Source organism: Rhipicephalus sanguineus, chromosome 8, assembly GCF_013339695.2.
Source record: "Rhipicephalus sanguineus isolate Rsan-2018 chromosome 8, BIME_Rsan_1.4, whole genome shotgun sequence".
Classification (NCBI taxonomy): domain Eukaryota; kingdom Metazoa; phylum Arthropoda; class Arachnida; order Ixodida; family Ixodidae; genus Rhipicephalus; species Rhipicephalus sanguineus.
This window is the reverse complement of record NC_051183.1, coordinates 157,092,782-157,113,268: the sequence shown is the minus strand read 5'-3', so window position 1 is coordinate 157,113,268 and position 20,487 is coordinate 157,092,782. Positions and strand designations below refer to the sequence as shown.

Genomic DNA, 20,487 nt, shown 5'->3' with positions numbered 1-20,487 from the left:
AAGCCTAATCGAGTGTGCGTGACTGTCACTGGTGATGACAGGACGGCGCACATTATACACATTATACAGTTCCTAATGCTTGGGGAACGCGCTCCGCTGTTCGTGTTTCATTTCTCAACGATAATACAGCTTGGTAAACAGTAGGAAACATCGGCGAATGTGTCCATGAAGAGGAGAAAAAGGGCTCTTTCTCACCATTATTTTGGCCCCTTTGGCTGGTTATTGGTATTATTTACCGCGCTGTAACAAGATTGAATATTTTAAGGTGCAAGCGTTGGATTCCTGATCAAACGCGAAAATTGAGCGTCGGCGTCCCAAGTCGGCAGCGTCAACACGAGTGATACAAAAAAATCATCACATGATGACGTCACCCTATCACGTCATCATGACATCACAGATCGCAAAAATTTGCGACTTCATAACACGACATCGTCACTTTGCATTGTCTCCATGATCGGTGGGCCAATCACGGAAGCAATGCAAAATCAGGTGCTCTGTAGAAAGCTTGCAATGCCTCCGATTCTGGAGACAGTGCAAAACCACGTTACGTCCAGAAAGCATTTGTAGGGGGGCGGAGAACGAACAACAGATCGAATGAAGAAAAAGAAGAAGACTTTCGCCTTGGAGTCATCTTACGCAAATTCATAAGGGACCCTGTGAATCCTTATGAAAACTACACTGACCGCATCACGCAAAGCTGCTATGGGGGCTAGTTGGCTTTTTCGCGCTGCCAGGAACTTGACGGATTGACAGAGACCCTGTGTGTGTCTTTTTCTGTGTCAATTCGTCCAGTTCATGGCAGCGCGAACACGCCATGTGACCGCATCACCCCCTATCAGGAGTCGACCGCTGAGAGTGATTTACACTGTTTTATTGCAAATACATCTTATTACGACTTTCGATGCGAAATATTTGAATTTATCTACGTTAGTATGATTGCACTAATTGTGTTCGGCATACATATGCTGCAAAAAAATAAAAAGCTCCGTACAACCTACCAGTATTTCAGATCACCGTAGCGCATCCCCTTTTGACACGTGCTCTCAAACTTTTCATTTCTTGCTTAAATTTCAAGTACTTGCCACGCGCTTACATGGCAGCTGCTGAAAACTTGGATTTAATCAAAAGTTCTTGCCTGTAACGACCATTTAGTTTATTTGAATGACATCACACGTCGCTTGTCATGCGCTTAAAACTCCGCACAAAGGAACTGAATCGAAGGAGCAGGCTTCGCAACCTAACACGCGCAGCACGCTGTATACGTATATTGCGCTTTAACGCAGACACGGTAGCCGAAGCCTGAACGCTCAAGTCTAAAATCCAAAATGGACCGGAAAGTCATTCTGAGTGCGCCACGGCCATAGAACAGTCGCGAAATGATATAGTCACCATACATTCAGATGTACACATTGATGGCTAGCAGACGACACCACGAGAAATCGACACTGAACCTGCTCCTGACGGCAACTCCGCTCGATTTCGCTGGGCATATTGCTTGAACATTCAGTACAAATTGCTGTATGAAGTTGCCCACTAATGTTTCAATAACTCGAGCAGGGCAGACTGGCCGGTAGCTTCGAGCAGCCTTCACGCATCGAGCGCGCGCGCGAAGAGTGGCCAGAGTCCTCTCTCTGACGTCACACGCGAGAGGGCGCCACTCAAAGATCTCGAGGCAGATAGCCGCAGGTTGCCTTCGGGACCTACAGGACTCTGTGCGACACGCATGGCTTGCATGTGTGCATGTTATATGCACGCGTGTAACACAAGCATGCAAAGTTCGCAGTTGCTGTCCTAACGAAGACGAGTCCAATTGTCGAAAAGCTGGCTCCGGCCATATTCTACGTTCAACGGTTTATCATCCCTAGAAGCCTCCATATTTTGCGTATTTTGTAGTGAAACTCAAGTGTGCATTGGTCACAGTTCTCGCGAAAAATGGTAGAAAAGTGCGCCTCCATTTGTGTAAACTTTTACGTCGCTTGTTTGTTTTTTCGCATTTTTGTCGCAATGTGGAAGTTATAGTCATTTAAAAGAATTCATGACACCAACATCAAGCGCTGATTAGCTGTTGCCGAAGCGCGTCAGTACTCGTACATATGTAGCAAATACTCTGTGTCTCTGAGACCCCAGCTCGAATTATAATAAAAACAAGAGAACGAAGCGTAAGAACTTCACATAATTATTTTGCCAGAATTTCAGCCATCCTCTAAGGAAGTCGACAGGTCCACGCTACGCTAATATATTTCATAACATGCGTTGTTGAGTAGAGCAACCTCAGAGTTACAGCTGTATTGTACTAATATATACTAAGTTCACGTAACTTCGTTATTGTTTTGTTTGTATTTCGTAGCTCCAATTGGTGCCTTACAAAGCTTATGTTGGTTCTTCCAAGACTGCATTTTCTGCGACAAGCGTTTTTTTTTTTTTATGCTATGCGTGTTATGAAGAGCGAACATGTGGCACAGAATGCGCACACGTCATCCTAGAAAGAACGTGAGCTCGGGCATGTTGGCAGTGAAGTAAATCCAGCAAAATCACGGGGGGGACACACATCAGACCATGGCGGCCATTTTATTTTTATACATAAGGGTCGTATTTTTATTTGCATAAGAATTAAACCATGCTTTGGAATAAAATTTTAAGAAAAACGAGCATGGGGTGCCAGCTCGAGCAATTGCATTGTTCTATTCAGTCTTCTTTGAACCGGTCGAGCGGCTTTTGCGTTTTTAGTCTGACACAGCTGAGGGATATCGAACACAGGTACACACTAAAAAATAATCAGCCTTTAAAAAACGTTGAATGTGCTATACTTAACTGTCAAGTAACTCAAATATATGTTGTTCTAAAGCTAAATCTCAAGGGGGGACATTTGCAAGACGTGGCCCTCCCAGCCTATGCACACACGGGGGATCAGGACCTCCCGACCCCCCCCCCGTGATTTACACCAATGCATGTTGGTATTCCATCTGAACACCCATAGCGCGCAGAAGGGAGAGAAATAGAGAGGTACAATGCGGACACAGCGTTAACTTCCAACAAATGATTTATTTACGAAGCATTACAAGTAAAAACATAGGAAGCCGGAAGCAGCGCACGTAGCCACATAAGTGCGAGATTAGATTTTTAAACCATCGATAATACATGTGGAATATGTGCAGCGAAAGATGACATGACAGTACAACAAATGAAATATTCACAAGATTACCACGCCATGCCTGTAGAAACCATTTTCTTCAAGTCACTCTTCCTGTCGCATTTAAAAAGTCTAATTGTTCTTCTAAAGTCTAAAAGTCTAAAGTCTTCAGGCCTGTAAGAGCCAGAAACGCCAGTTTATTTCACTATTAAGTCGTTTTAGCTGCGCACAACCTTCGTTTCAGGTGTGTAGCGGAAGTGATAGCTTAATTCACCATTCAAGGCTGGCCGATAAAAGCGACATCACAACCACCCAGGTTCACTTGCACGGTAGAAGTAGCCACGTGTGCCGCCTCGCGTGACAACGCTATTCGTTGGCGTATATACATGAAAACTGCGTACGGTAAGCTTTCCAAATAACCAACCCTACCACACTATGCGAGTAAGCCATAGAGGCATACTATATAGCATATATCGAGCACGCGCAGTGACATGAACATTGCGTTACTGCGTCCACACGAGGCGCCTACTTTTAGTTGAGAAAGTTCCTGCTAAACAGTAGCATGCATTAGCTATCTATAAATAAATGAAATTCACGCAAGACTTCTGCTGTGGTGCAGGCAGCTGTAAGAGCGCTCCATTTATTCGTTTAGACAGCTCTTCTACCGTCTTTTCTATGCACACCCCTTTTCTATTGCACGTTCTCACATTGGCAAAAGCAGCTACGAGAAGGAATACGCGAAGTCTAGTGCCATGATTAGGATGGAAAACAAACACTCATACCGGGAATCTTTTCTTTTAACCTAGCGGTACAGTATAGATGGCTTCTTGGATGCAAGCTATATAGGCAGGAGTGGCTGCACTTACCAGTGGTGTAGGCAGATTTTTTTTTTTTTTGGGGGGGGGGGGGGCAGTGAGGGGCACGCCCTTGACCCAACATGGGGTCCAGGCAAGTAAGTGTTGTCGAGTGTCATTTTGTGCTATGTATCCCATGGGAAAAAAACTTCGGGGGGAGGGGGCACGGGCCCAGTGTGCCACCCCCTGGTTACGCCATTGGCTCTAATTAAAACGCATCCTACAAGTTCGGCGGGCGTTGTGCTTATCAGATCTGAAAAGCACCGAGCTGAAACAAGTCCAATTGTTCCGTGCTAGATGACACGAAACTGACAGCTTAGGGCAGCGTCGCATGCCAACATGCACGCGTCGGTTCGAATGCGCTCTGTCATTTACTCCCAGGTATATCTGTGACACCTGATTCCACCATCTGTGCTTAAAAGCTTTTTGTATAGTTTTGAAAAAAGACAGCTGCGTTAGATGTATCGCTTGAGCCCCTAATTGAAACTTTGTGTGCCAGACCGAGCAGCGCACTGCCGGAAATCGTCAAACATCATGTTGGACTATGGATAGAAAAGTGAGATCTACGTGCTCAAGATATTTAAAAAGGTATATATACAAGGAGCTGCCTTCCTCGATACGTCGTCCACAGTGTATATATGGTTTCCGCTAAGGCTATGTTTGTTGCTGTACACATAAGCTCCTGTGAGATCCCCTACTCTCTAAATATGAGATCCCCTACTCTCTATTCCACAACAACGAAGATGAAATTATTTGCTTCGTCATCAGTTTTCTTTTTCCGTGGCAAGTGTGACCGTAAGTGCGACAAATCACAGAGGATACCAGCGGTACGCGTTTTAACACGCTATTCGGAAGCTGTCAAATGGAAAGGAGCGCGGGTGCTTTAGTATCTCCGCATTCCCGTTTACCCAGGGGAACACGAGTGATGTGCACTAATTCTTTGTCGTGGCCAGCAGAGCTAAACTGCCCCCTTCCGCTTCCCCGACAAAGCGTTCCGCGAAAACTTCGACAACATCGCCCGTCTCCTCCTATAACGCCCAGTCTGCAGCACTTGTGAGCACAAGTCACGCCGTCACGCGGTTGCCATCTCCAGCCGAAACTCCACAAGACCATTCGTCTAGGATGCACTGCGGGGTCAGGAAGAAAAAGAAAACTCCGTTTTTGAAGTCTCTCCCTTCTGCGAAATCCCTTCATGTGTGAATGGTGACGACACAACGGCCGCCCGTTCATGCGTGTATTGACCCCGGTGATAAAAGAAGCACGTGCACGGCTGGTGCACTCCCTCGTATCACTAAACAATCACCAGACGACATCACTCACAAAACTCACAAACAGACGGTTCCGTTTTGATAGATCGCGTCCACAGGACACTGAATAGGCGCGCTGGTGTTATTCTCCCCATCGGGGTAGCTCAGGGCTGTCGCGTCACGCTCATAAAAACGAGGACACTGATTTTATTTCCGGCATTTCGACCGGAGCGCTATGCAGGAACATTCGCGTGCTTAGGCTGCACATTGAAGAACCTCAGGCTGACGAAGTCACGCCAGAGTCCTCTACTACAGCGTGCCTCACGATATTATTAACGGCTTGAAATATAACAACTGTTTCCCCAGCACGAAACGGCCAGTTTCAGCCATTGTGCCTGATTCAAAACTCATTTCTGCCTAAACGAGTGAATTTTGCCATAATATACCATCCATGATGGTCAGCGGATTTCACAGGATTTCACTCTCCAATACTGGTATTTTAGTAACATTACAACGTTGTCTCTGTACGAACTTTTTCATGAATTGTATCCTCATTATGGACATCCTCATCCGCCTGCATCGGCACCTGTATAGTTACTACTGCGTATGTGTTTTGCGCTTTTTTTTTGTTTTAGCATGCTGAATACATCATAAAATTGCATGGACTTATTAGAATTTGCTAACTACCACTCGCCTCCATAATGTGCTATGTTGTAATGTAATTTATTAAGTTATACATAGCTCTTGTTAGATCTAAATAAGAATATGATTTTTATGTATTTGGGATACATCCAGCTCTGCATTAATCGCAGCCCTTGAATCCGTTATGAACCGCGCCGCCCTTTATGTGCTCTTTAATTACTCCCGTTACGCCAGCGTTTCTTCAATGAAAAGTAACTTAGGTCTACCGGTACTTAAGTCACAATGTCGCATTGTTATAGCGCAGCTCGGTTCGAGCCCGAAGGAAAGAGAAAGGAAGAAAGAACTCGGAAACATATTCAGCGCCAACAAAGAAGGACGTAAGAGAGACGACGCCACAGTACGCTAACTTCAACAATTTTATTTCTAGCGCACCGTCAACTGACCTATTAGAGAGGGAGAGAGCCTTTCTGGCTGGCTAGTGGGTGTACTGGTGGCGCCACTGTGCATGGATAAATAGTTTGTCTCCAGGAAATAGAATTGTTGAAGTTAGCGCATTGTGGTGTCGTCTCTCTTACGTCCTTGTTTGCTAGCGCTGAAGATGTTTTCCAATGCGATACGAGAATATGATGCACCAACTTGCCCAATCTGCAGTACTCGTCAACATAAGTCACGCCGTATGTGCTTCCTGTTGAACCTCTTTCACCATTTCTTTTTTTTTTTTTTTTTGCTCTAGCCCGATGATTAAAAAATATCTTGTTCTGCCCACAGATTACGTGCATTCATGGATCGACGATAATTTCTAGATTAAAAGTTACACCGCACTAACACCTATCATACCTTACTTTTGCCGCAGGCAAGCAGTGACTGCAACCACCTTCCCGCCTGCGTTGCTGCTAAATACTAGGAACAAAAGCAGCAAGAAATTAAAAAAAATACTGAGAAACAAAAACAGCAAGAAATAGATATTGCCTCACTGCATCGCAGATTGATTGGCATGGAAGTTTACCCTTTCAGAGGCGAAGGTATTTCGGAAACACCCAGTTTTGAACAATAGAATTATGGCGTTTTGAAAAGAACAGCGACAGTGGCGCTGCTACGAGCGTAATGGTGTAAGTAATGTCGAATAATTCAGAGCAGTACAAAGCGATGTCCGCTGTCGTGAGCCCTTTAAGTGGAACACTTAAATAGATGGTGTCGCTGAGTGCAGGCGACAGTTGAAGGTCGAGATGGCATCTTGTACTTCCGAAGGAGTACAACCGGACGCATGTTACAGACCTTTCCAATGAAGTATTATATGGATGTGACAAAAGCCGGTTCCTTCAACGCACCTAACAACTTAAGTGTACGAGTTCTTTCACAGCGCCCTACCTGTGACTTCGTCCTGTATATGTAGGAAGATTACGAAGAGTCTGTCTTCGGTTGCCGTAAAAGAAATAGCAAGAAGGTTACGTTTCTAAAAAAACTTTATTTGTCGACATTGCGATCGAAGTCCGATCGAAACGACGACAAATAAACAGTGTTTTAGAAGCTCATACCTTTTTCCTATATATATATATATATATATATATATATATATATATATATATATATATATATATATATATATATATATATATATACATATATATATATATATATATATATATATATATATATATATATATATATATATATATAAGCGATATATTGACGTTTCGGCCGCGGGCACGGCCTTCATCAGAATCTGATTAAGGCCGGACCCGCGGCCGGAACGTCAATAAGTCGTTTCGTACGCGCGTCTGTTTGCCTGCGTATTTACATAAATATATATACATACATACATACATATATATATATATATATATATATAACGGAAAGAAGATGACATTTAAGGGCTCGTTTTTTCTCTGTTACGCACAATGTTAACGAGACCTACCAGACAATAATGACAATGAAAGTGTACAGCATGTTATTTGTAGTAATCGGGATATAAATGTAAAGAAAGTAACGTTGACGAAAAGATAACTTGCCCCTGGCAGGCACCAAACCTGCGACCATCGAATAACGCGTCCGATGATTTACCACTGAGCTACGGCGGCGGTCGTCCACCCGTCCACTTTTTGGGGCATATATATGCATTTAAACCTACGAGTGTTAGTCAACGCCGATCGCAGCCATGACATGGAACACTTTTTCTGCCTGCTGGGACGGGATGTCAACTGACAGCATTGTAGCCCAGCAACTCCACTCATTAGAACTCAAGATTGATGCACTCCTTGCCCTACCTAGCAGGCTTGAAGCCATAGAAACAGCTGTGAAACATCTGTCAAACAAATCTGTTGAATTCAGTGAACGTTTGCACGCCCAAGAATCAGCAACCAAAGACATGACGAAAAGAGTCGATAAGCTAGAGCAAAGCAATGTTCATAAAGATCTAGCTGTGATGGCGCAGGATCTGGACAAGCTAGAATGCTGTAGCAGACGTTTCAATCTAGAAATCCATGGCATCCAGGAAACTGAAAATGAGGACCTCATTGCAAATTGAATGCAACTGCGAAACAAATGGCACTTCCAGCTCTATCCCAAAATGAACTTGAAACCGTACAGCGGCTAACCGCTAAACCAGGAAGAAGTCGTGGAATAGTTGTTCGCTTCGTGAATCAGGGAATTAGAAACAACTGGCTCTCAAAACGGCGTCTGCTCAAAAGTGACAGCAGTAGCGCATACATATGTGAGAACATGACTCGACAGCTGCGCGAATTGCTCGCTATGACCAAGGAATGGGCGATGAAGTTGGGTTTTGCGTTTGTACGGCATGCCACTAGAAGTGTGCTAGTGGGGCGAGAAAATCGTGAAAGAGCAAGGGTGATTCGAGGATGGCTGTCAGTTGGGATTGTTGGTTCATGATCTTAAAAGGTGAATCGCGCAGACGAGACAGGGAGTAAAATAGGAGACGACAACACACCCAGTGCTCTGTCTGTGGTCGTCTCGTCTTTTAGTCCCTGCCTCGTTTGCGCGATTCAACCCATAAGATATGATTCGAGGAAGCGAGGACATCTTACGTTTATCATGAAGAACGCTGGTACGATGTATGTACTCACTGGTGACCCCATCCCAAGATGCTGTACTTCACATCCGAATTCTTACGCCATATTCCAACTTTAAGATACGGCTCTTGGCTCTCTGCTTTTCACTTAAATGCTAGACGCTTAAGAAAGAATTTTATTGAAATAAGCATGTTGTTAATTGTCTGAACTCAATTATCCGTTTGATATGATTTGCTTTACTGAAACCTCGTTCTCGTCAGATAATGACTGTATTATGATTGATGGTTATGAGTGCATCTTTGCATGTAGATTGGAAAGCGTGGTGGCGGTATCTGTGTACAAACCTGCCATATAGAATAATGTCTCAGTTTAAGATCGTAGGTGATAGCTACGAGTGTATAATGATAGAGTGTTCTGATGTGCTATTTTCGGTTATTTATCGCCCTCCTTTTTGTTCAAGAAATAGCTTTTTGAATTTCACAGAGAAACTACTAGAAAGATCTCTAGGTGCTCGCTTGCAAACTGTTTTAGTGGGTGATTTCAACATGAATGTGTCACTAGATAACCCCCGCTTTCTACGCCGAAATGAAATAATCGAAGCATATGGCTGTATGAATGTAATTAGCACACCAATCAGAATGACCGCTACATCTGAAACAACCTTAGACCTATGCATCGCGAGCCTCGATCCTGTTGATTTTAAATTAGGCACAATTACCACTGCCATTAGCGATCATTTTCCAATATACTGCTTCTTACATGGCAATCGTGTGGTCCATTGTAGAGATGAAGTACTCCTTAGGAGTTACTCTGACCATAATATAGAACTTTTTAAGAACCTTATCAGTGGAGTTAACTGGAGCCCGATTATCGAAGAAACTGATCCGAATAAGTCATACAACATTTTTTAGACTACATGACCTCCAATATGAAAAGTGCTTCCCTCTTAAGCGCCGCAAAAAAGACAAAAAATCCGGAAGCCTTGGGTGACAGTGCAACAAAATTGAGTTAAGAAACAACCTTTTCAAACGTTCTTATACTCCAGAGATGCAAACGGTCTACGTAATTATAAAAAAATTCGCAATACTCTTAACAAAGATTTAAAGATAGCTATGACAGAATACTATATTGGTAAATTTACTGCTCATCCAGGAGATGCACGCCTCCTGTGCGACACAATAAATGAGGTGATTAACAAAAAGGAGGTATCGAGAGGAATCAAGTATCAAAAGCCGGGTATGAGAAAATCAGAAATTGCTGACACTTTTAACAAGCATTTTCTTACAGTTGGTGAGTGTACAGCGGACAACACGGAAACGTATCGCGAGAGCTATACAGCCTCAGATTATCCATCCAGTGTTTTCCTGTTTCCTACTGACCAAACCGAGGTGGAAAAATTAATGTCCTCATTAAAGGATCAATGTGCTTGTGGCCCTGATGACATTAAGCCGAAACCGTTAAACGCCGTACGAATGACGCATGACCTTACTATACAAGCCTAGGTCACGCACGAATTACGGAGACCAACGATTAACTTCGCGGGTACCCGACTTCCTAAACCAACACCCAACCATACTGCATTTAATGTAGGACGGAACATCATCTACATCATTTAAAAAAGTAATGGCAGAACTCCTAATTGAAGAAAGTGATAATACCTCTTTCTGTTACACTTTTGTGTAATGAACCTTTTACTGATTTCACCTGAACGGCATAAGCCTGCCCTGGTCGTGTCGTTTCTTTTTTGTATTAACTCATTGTGAGAGCACTCATGGTTAGTAATCACACCATTCTATGAGTGTTTTGTTTATATTTTTGTGAAGTTTACTCGCAATACAGTCAAGAAGGTTTTTTTTATTCCCTTTGTTGTGTTAAGCTGAGTATATTGACGCGTTTGTTGTATTGCCACCACTCTAACGACAGCTGTGGTTATATTTCTGTGCACTCTAATCATAATTCTGTCTAATCTTGGCAACCATGTAGACCAATATGTACCATTGCATTCTGTGCTAATAATGCTTGCTGGTGTGCGTCTTCTGCTTTGCTGTCAGGGTCGCACGACCTAGTCAGGTGATTACCCCTTACAAAAATGTATGTAGACAGTCTATAGACTGCCTAAATCCATTTTTGTAAGAAACTCGGCCTGTAGTCGACCCCAAGGCAATTTGTAACAATCTTGCCTTGAATAAACCAAATAAAAAAATGTAGCTCGTGATCGCTTTACGAGCTGGCAGCTGACCAATAATCCATATATATATATATATATATATATATATATATATATATATATATATATATATATATATATATATATATATATATATATATATATATACCGAATTCTTCGACCGTCATTCACGCTGGACCCGACGTATTATATGCAAGGAAGGGGCGACGAAACTTTCTTGAAAGCAGATTTACTTAAAGTTGTCAGCTGGTGGACCAGCCTTCGTCAGAGGCTGGTCTACCAGCTGCAAACGTTAAATCTGCTTTCAAGAAAGTTTCTTCGCCCCTTCCTTGCACACACATATATATATTATATTGTAGACTCGTGAATCGAGTACTTGGAAGAGGGACATACTTCAACGCTTTGTATCTCAACGCCACGCACTTCAATACTTCAATACGCCCCCTCCACAGGCTCCATGATAACAGCCAATACACACAAACAGGCCACACAAGTGCGCGTATCTAGGGCACTTAAGCAATTGCGCAGCGCTGACTCTAGCGTATTATTATCGGTTCAAGATAGATGTAGCTCAAGAGGACATAACCGAAGACGTATACGTGTAGGAAGAGTAACTTGAAAGGACGTCTAATTGCAACGGATGGGTGCGTACGTACGATGACCGAAAGAAAGCGCAACTAGTAAATGAACGGAGCAACACAGAGAGTGAAAGAGTAAAACGATTTTTCTCATATTAGTAAAGTACTCTGTCCCGATACCAAAAACACCACGCTTGCTGCGAGAAGACGCTTAGTAAGCGAGAAAACGCTCAAAAGCAAAAATGTGGGTGACGACGCCGCCTTGAAGTTTCCGCACCATTCGCCGTGACGTCACATATTTTCACGGCGCCTACTAGGGCCTACGTAGTCTCTAAACCGTAAAAATGAAGTACACTGTCCTCTGAAGGGGCCACAGAGTCAACATACCAAGTTTGAGGAAATTTTGTTGAGCCAATGGCGCCAAAATACGATAAGTACACTTTGAAATCCGTGAAGTCACGCATGGAGATTATGGCGCGAAATTTAAAAATGAAACTTTGCACTTCATTTTATCCTTTATTAATGATGGCGAAATTAACGACATTACATTTCTGAGAGCCCAATTTATCGATCTAAACCAATTCATTCTTTCTCTTTAGTGTTCCTTGAAGGAGCGACTTACAGTACAAAGCTAGCAAACTGATTTCCAATTTGTTGCGCTACTCTGCGAAGCTCATCCGCAGTTCTCGTTTAACTGTCCTGTATTGACTTTTTAGAAGTACCGCCGATTGTACAGGCTCGTGGGCTATTTGGTGCGTCAGTTTATTATTATTATTATTATTATTATTATTATTATTATTATTATTATTATTATTATTATTATTATTATTATTATTATTATTATTATTCCAATACCGCGAAAGACCATCATTACGTGGGTATTACATGGGGGGAGGGGCACATCAGCATTGGTCATGAATTACACATTATCAGCAAAGAAAGGAAAAGGACACACTAATACAAAGGTAAAGATATATTATGAAAAAATAGGTATACGAACAAGCAAACGAACAAACAAACGAACATCATGCAAGTGATGTAACTTGTGCTCCGCGCGTCACTGAAAAGGAATGAGGAAGCGAGACTTCCGTGCATTAATAATACTCAACCAACACTGCTTTTAACACTGCAAGCAATTCCAGACACCTTGATCAAATTTGCGCGTTAGTAATGTGTGTGCGTGCTTTGTATTTTCTTATCCCGTGTCAGCTGCGCCACAATCGACTCCTACAGAGAGGAAGCCTTGCTTCAATTGTTCAGCTGACCCGTCCTACATATCCTCTCAAGAGGGCGTCGGTGATGTAAATAAATAAATAAATAAATAAATAAATAAATAAATAAATAAATAAATAAATAAATTGTTCTACACTCTCCCATAGTAGCGGAATTGGAGGCTTCCAGTCTGTTTACCATAGCCTGCTTTTAATGCATAATTTTCCGTAAAGGCGAAAAAGAACCAGTCCAGACTCTGTGTCTGGATTAGCTGTGGCGTACCAACTTATTCGCGAGTGGGGGGCTAGCATAGGTCGGCAAACTCACTCATGAGCATTCTCAAACTCACTCAGACTCACTCGGACTCAGATCGAGCCGTGGGTCTGAGTCCGAGTGAGTCCGGTTGAGTAATGTTTTCGTGAGTTTGAGTCTCAGTGAGTCCGGTCGAAGAAACTTTTGTTGACTCTGAGTTCAAGTGATCCCGAAAGGCAAAATATATTTCATGAGTGCGTCTGAGTGAGCTCCACATTTTTTGCCGACCTATGGTCCTATCTACTTAACTTTATCATTACTATCAGCCTTATTTTGGCTCACGTTTATGCTCTCGTCTACTCACACATGCTTCAACGCACTAGCGTACATACGCCAGCTCAATATTTATTGATCATAGGCATGAGTTACCAAAGGAAGGGAGTGGAGGTGCCTTGACCTTAGCATGCAAACTCTTTCACAGGAAATTTTTCATGAAAATGTCTCCTGCGAGTGATCTCTTTCAATAGAAATGTCCTTACTGGACAGAAACTGTCTGGACAGGTAACTCGTATACGAATGTGCGAGATAAAAAAGTGCGGAACAGAGCACCGATTATGCAAGATATTGGTGCTAAAGAGCATTGACAGGATTGCCGAAAAAGCCAAATACACGCTAACGGACTCATGAGACGCTCAGACTCAGATTGAGCCGTGAGTCTGATTCTGAGTGAGCCCGAGTGAGTAATATCTTGGTGAGTTTGAGTCCCACTGAGCTATATATATACATATATATATATATGAAAAGAGAGAGAGAACTGCCTTTGCTCTCAATTTGACGTGATTTTTCATACACAGAGAGATAAACACTTTTCGAAACTGCTATCTGAAATCAAAGAAGACGCTGCCCAAACAGATTATGCAGGCTTCGCCGCAACTCAGCTGCGCTTATTAAACATTCTGGAAAAATAACCGTCAATTTTAACAAGTACAGCCACATTTAACCTGTTTTTAGCCTGAACATTCAATCTGCAAATTTGGCAGCCTCAGTTTAGCGCTGTAAACACGATGAGTATCAAGAACCAGATATGACTGTAATACCTTAACTTACTTAACTTCTCATTCATTTAATAAATCATGTGGCTGAGAAATCAAGGCAGTTCGCTGAAGTCTTTAGAATAAGCCGAGTGCCAATTTTTTCGTGTAAGAGTCTTTCCGAAGAAGAAGACCAAGTTCAATCGAATAATATTCATGGAAACTACATTCAGCTGGTTGTATACACAAGATGACTACCGATTAATATACTAGGTGTCGTTCCTTGCCCTCCTACTTTTCACGGCTTGGGCGGAGGGCGGCGGGAAAAGAGGAGAAGTGGCCCTTTACTGCGCCCCTCGGGCTTCTCCAACTAAATACGCCTACGTAAACTGTGTAAGCTCAAATATTCTTTGAAATGATGTGGGTGATTATAACGTTAAACTACCCCGCATTGCTTCCTTTCGTATAGGTCGTTGGCCGTTAATGATTGGCCGAAATTTTCTGGGTCATGCTCACAGCATCTGCTCGTACGACGATGCAACAAATGACGTGTAAGTGATCCGTCGCGCAATGGTCACTTATTCACGACTACGTAATAAAGAAATGCTAATGCGGCTTCCATCCTGAATGAATAAAACGCGCGAAAGAACAAGGACGAACCGAAGAAACAACAGACCAGCGCCGTGGTCTGTTGTTTCTTCTGTTCGTCCTCGTTCTTTGGCGCGTTTTATTCACTCAAGATGGAATCACACCAACTTGCCCAGTTAAACGTTCTAATCCAATGCGGCATTTTGTTGAACATTGGTTCTTCGCTTTTCGTCGAAATATTTCGGTGTGCCATAAAATCGCCTCCTTAATTGTTACGCGACGTCACCACTCGCGGCATTAAAATGAAGTAAGCACAATAAGCAGCGCATTACTATGCTCAACAATAGCAACTTTTTTTGAAATAGCCGGACAGTGTGTCATTTGGAACGTAATTCAAGAAGGGTGCCCTCAAATCAGATTGGCAGCGGCTACCTATGGCAGCGGATGAGATGGGTGCGATGTAAAGCGTTTTTGAGCTGTTTGTGCGCGTGCACTACTCTCTGTGAACTCATCCTTGCTGAGAGAAAGGGAAAGAGAGAGATGAACATTATTAGGAACAGACCCCAGCGTTTGCAGGTAGGCAGTCTTCCTAGTCCAGAACACCATGGACGCTGATCATCTCCCTGGTCAGCTAGATCAAGTTACGGGGCAAACTTGAAAGCTGGGCTTCCGAATGTGCTCGAATCAACTATACCTCATTTGTGGCCTCGTTACAAGCCGCCGCGGTCGCTGTAGGCTGCCATATGATAAGCAAGGTGAAGCAGTTTAATCGGATACTAAAGCGAGAACCTTTTTTAGATCTCCTGGCTCGGCGCAACTAAAAGACTCGACACTTTTGAGCACTCATCAACTCACGGCAGCTTGGATACGCAGCAGCGGCGATGCTATTCGTTTTCAAAGAAAGAAACTAAATTCCCTGAAGCAGGAAGAACATTTGAACGGTTCGTAAAACGTTTACTGGTTCCCGCCGGAAGTTGTGCCGCCGATTACGTAAGTCTCAAGCGAGGCAGAAAAAAGAAAATCATGACATATTGCTCTTGTTATAGAGCCCCTGCTGAGCGGTAGCTTCCTCTACAGTGCTGGAGCGCAAAGCACGAAAGCGTCGCATAGGCAGCCCGCACCTCAGAGAGCCATACAGTGCGTGGTCATGAGACAGTGAGGACAGTCTTCACAGCTGAATCGTTGCACAAGTTTTATTATATAATTACGAGATTCCTGCGTTCAAGTAAAACTTTGCCTGGCTGGTTAGTTTCCCAGTCTGCAGCGGACAATGACCACTGTCGAAAGTGGGGGGGGGGGGGGCTCCGCCCTCCTAACTCTTTTTTAGTGGGGCGGGGAGGGGGGGGGGGGCTAGCGCCCCTCTTGCCGCCACGGTAGATACGCCTATGATTCTTATTTATGAGTATAGCGCAGTTAGTCTCAGCGTGTATGAGCGGGATGCTGACTGCTATGTTTTCGAGCTGTTTTGTCGCGGCGGATGCGGTTCTGTGTCAACGTTCTGTGTCGGGAGAAGTGAGTAGAAAGCTGTGGCGGCATCATCGCATGGGGAGTCAGTTCCGTGGAAGCGAGTCGCCGCGGCAGGGTCTCAAAGGAGTAGGCCATCCTGCTGGACACCGCGGTTCACGGCATATGGCCGCAAAGGCTCAAACGGTGTCCCGAGAGGGCATATCGGGTGGCTATCGGCCGCAGCGGTCAAAGCTGACGCTTTGCCGAAGGCGTGTTGCCCGAGTTCGTTTTCTCCTTGCTGAGAACAAGGAGAGGGGGAAGGCTTGCGTTTTGTGCGATTGCTTTCCCGACCGAGCGAGAATGCGCAGTTTGAAAACGGAAAAAAGCAACAAGCGCTGGGTCTTCCTTCGCGTTGCCAGGGTGCACTTGAATCATCAAGGGGATGTCGACACCGATGATACCTAACTACTGCTAACGGAAACTTGCATACGAAAATCCGCATTCTCGGACCTTTCACTATCTCTTGCGCTTCATAGGATAAACAATATAATACCACCACCAATACAAAATGCGAATCAATAGCACAACATGTTACGCACTGTCAATAACTGACTTCTCTCTTCAATTTGTAACCAACCAGAGACCATCGATTTTATTCGGTCGAGCCACCGGTTTATCTTTCCCCTAAGAAGGTTTTCCGAAATGCCGAATAGTAATGTGGGCTTAACTATAGCATGAAACCACTTCAATTTTGTAACCTGCCATATAAAAAATACAGCCAGGATCTTCCACCTGTCATACGTAAGTTCATTGAAGCATCCGGCAGACTGCGCTGTTAATGTTTGCTGAGCATATACGGTAGTAATTAATTTTTGTGGTGATTCCTATACGTTTTTATTTGAATACGTCCTGTCAGGAACCCTTCCGGTTAATTTGCTCAAGGTTTCCGTTTTTGTTGAGGACGCTGTACTGAACTTATTTGTTTATGCCGACTGCTTATTTATTGAAGAGTGTCCATCCGCCCTACGTGTAAGACAACCTTTTTGAGGCCGCAACAGCAGCAGAATTAAGCGTTGTGTGCTTTAACAATCGAGCTGCGGCGACGGCTGTCCTCCGATCAACATTCTTTGATGCCTGTGTACTTCCCAAATCATTCAATTAATTAGCTGCAGATTTAGTAAGATGTGGCGGTAGGTAAGGTGGCAGGTGTGATGAGGACTGTATTTACCTCTACACTGTTAACGCGGTGCTGCAAGAATTCGTGGATCTGTAATGATTCAATCAATTGACTATTAGAAACCAGCGCCACACCACTAAGGGCAAACTTGGACAGAATGGGTCACCACGGCGTGCCTTAATATGTTCTTGTGGTTACGCAAGCCAAATCCCACAGCTTATTTTTTCTTAAACCATAAATACTGTCGGAATAATGGACTTGCTATAAGCAGCAATGATAATAATTGTAATGTTGCATAAGAGCATCAAAAGAAGGCATAAAAGTATGCGGCCATGAAACCACATCGGGCTTGATGAAGTTTGGCTTAGGAGTGCTTTGGTCTGGGCAACTTGGTGCGACATTTACAAAGTTAACAGCATGAGGGACGAGGGCGCAAGAAACAGTGGTCCTGTGTTTTCATCCAAAAAAGACAGGGCGTGCAAACACGGGCACATGAAAGAAGTCAGGACACCACAAATGTGTGTTCATGATTCTTCCGGCCTCGTCCTTCGTGCTACTTTGCAGTTGATGAAGTGCCCGGCCGACAATTATCAAAAGTGTGTTGTGCGGGTTTCCGTGCCATAAGTGCAGCCTGATTCAAGGCACAGCGCTGCGGGGGACTGCAGATTACGCTTGACCAGTGGTGGTTTCTCAATGCAAGCATGAGCTCAAATACACGAACGGCTGAGAAAACTGAAATGTGGCCAGCGCGGCATGCGGAGCTCCAACACGCTACCTCGATCTCCGCAGTGCAGCATTTAAGCCAGTGCGTTACAGCAGCGGCCGTCAATGACAAACGGCGCGACAATAAGCAAGAGGCTCATGTTATCATGCGTAAATATTTTGCAAAGAATTGGTTTAAGGTTCCATTAAAAGTCGTTTTTTAAGTATATGAACTCCAGACTTCTGCGGGATAGCACTACATTCCTATTCTCAGTTTGTAAGATATTTCTGACATGCAGAACACGAGTAACAACTTTGACGTTCGTGCCTTGTTTCGCCTTTGTGCAACATTAGTCATCTATTCCGGTATTCGTGGCAATTAATCATGCGCATTTTATCTGGTCCAAGCTATAGGAATTGCGAAAGTAATCTATACAGCCCTTCTGGTTCTTACACTTATGCTTCCACCAGGAGCTAATGACTTAGTACACTACAAACTGCAACCCACGATGCTACTATGTCGCATCCAGAAAATGTCATGAGAAAGCTTAGTTACGAAACTTGGCAGGCCGCCCCGCTGCTCCGGCTAGCTGAAAGGAGTTTGTTTACTCGCATAATCAGAACGTCAACGCCTCGCCGATATGAGACGCGCACATGATGAGGCCCGAAACATGCGCGCGGACGACGCGAATCGCGTTCACGCAAGCGCGTCATCTCGCCTCCTTCGCGCCAGTGCATTTGCTTGGCATCTAGAGAACCGGGTCGGTGGGGCCGAATACGCTTCTCACCTTGTGTATGTCGACGAGGACGACGCGGGCACCTAGTCGGGCGAAGCGGAGCGCCAATTCTCGGCCAACGCCATGGCCGGATCCCGTAATCAAGACGACCTTGTCAGTAACGGACTTTGGTGGCACCGGCGCTGGCCAGTGAACCATCCCGCGCAGCGCGATCCACAGACACTGCACGTTCAGGAGCACGAATTCGAGCAACACGAGCAAGAACTCGCCCAGGGTCATGGCGTTGTTTGGCCCTCGAAGGATCCGCGTCGTCTGCTACAGTGCCCGCACTAGTGACGTTGGCCGCACTCGCTGTCCTCCCGAATCGACACGCGAAGGGTGGCGTCCGCTACCCGCTGAAGTCGACTCGCTGAGTGTCTCCGGCCGCGGGTGCAGCTGAGCTCCTCTCTGCAGCGCGGACGGCGGCGATGTTTTGCGGACGAAGCGCCGGACGCATCTCGAACCGGGAAGCCATGTCGTACGCCGATGCCGGCTCGCTCTCGGCCGCCGCGCGGTGACCTCCTCGCAAGCCTTGCCTCTACGAGGAAGAGGAGGAGGAGAAGAAATATCCTCCGAAGTAGAATCGGGGTCATGACGTCACGTTACGAGCCAACGCCAGGCCGCTGCCGGGAAGTGACGCATCTGCGAGGAGAGCGCACTCTTTTACGCGCGCCCCCTCTCTCTCTCTACTAGAGTCCGCGGGTCTTTCTCGCGAGCTGCAGTTCAATCTGCTACCAAAAGCGGTCTGACGGCGTGAGCAGCATCGACGCCTTGAGCAACGGGAAAAGAACCGCTGAGCACGTAGTCCGTTTTCGCTTCGCTTTCGATGCGACGCTTCGGCAGGGGTCCACGAACGGGAAGCCGCTGTCCAGATGGGGCAATTTTGTGGGCGGCGAGGGGGTATTCGCGGGTCGACAAACGTTCTCGCGCTTTGTCCACCGTCGTCGCTGAAGCATCGGGCCGCTAGCTGCCGCGCGACGAAAGTTTAAGTTTAGAAATGAGGAAACAGCCGAACGCGAGCGCAACCTCTGTCGGCTGATAAATGTCGTTTCTGACCTTGTCGGCGATGTGTGGTCGCAGCTGAAACGCGCGTGGGCTCAACCACGCGAAACGCCGTGTGTCTGTAGCTGCGAGTCAGCTTGATGTCTTTGATGTTTCGTTTATTATTGCATTTTCCTTCATATTTATAACGTTATTGGCTTAAATCGGTTTAGTTCTAGACTGTCCCCTTGCATGGTGTAACTAAATACTCTTGTTATAGGCCAGCCCTCCCTTTGACTGTTCTTTAGCAAAACTCGAACTTTGATCTTTATTTCGTATCCATACGAGATATCGACGACAGAGGCGCAGAACAAAACCCACAAATCGGCTTGACTAGGTCTTTGTCTCTTATTATTGGCAACAGACCGCAAATCGTGCATGATCATAACGCAATTTTATGTACAGCTGAAAGAGTGCGTGAACACACAACGTGTGAAAAACAAGATGTCCTCCACGGACTTACACAAGAATATTACGGATTTATTTGATAAAGGGTTTATACAAAGTTATCGACAGCTGTAACAAAAGCGACGTAAACGCGAAATCAAGTCACAGGGGAAAAAGAACAATCTAATAGAGACAACGTGCAACCACTTT

General features: G+C 44.7%; 1 pseudogene; it reads right to left on the bottom strand.

Moving 5' to 3' along the window:
* The window catches only part of LOC119403630 (17-beta-hydroxysteroid dehydrogenase 13-like), a 54,382-nt pseudogene extending 35,002 nt beyond the window's left edge, over positions 1-19,380 (bottom strand).
* Between the last annotated feature and the right edge of the window lie 1,107 nt (positions 19,381-20,487).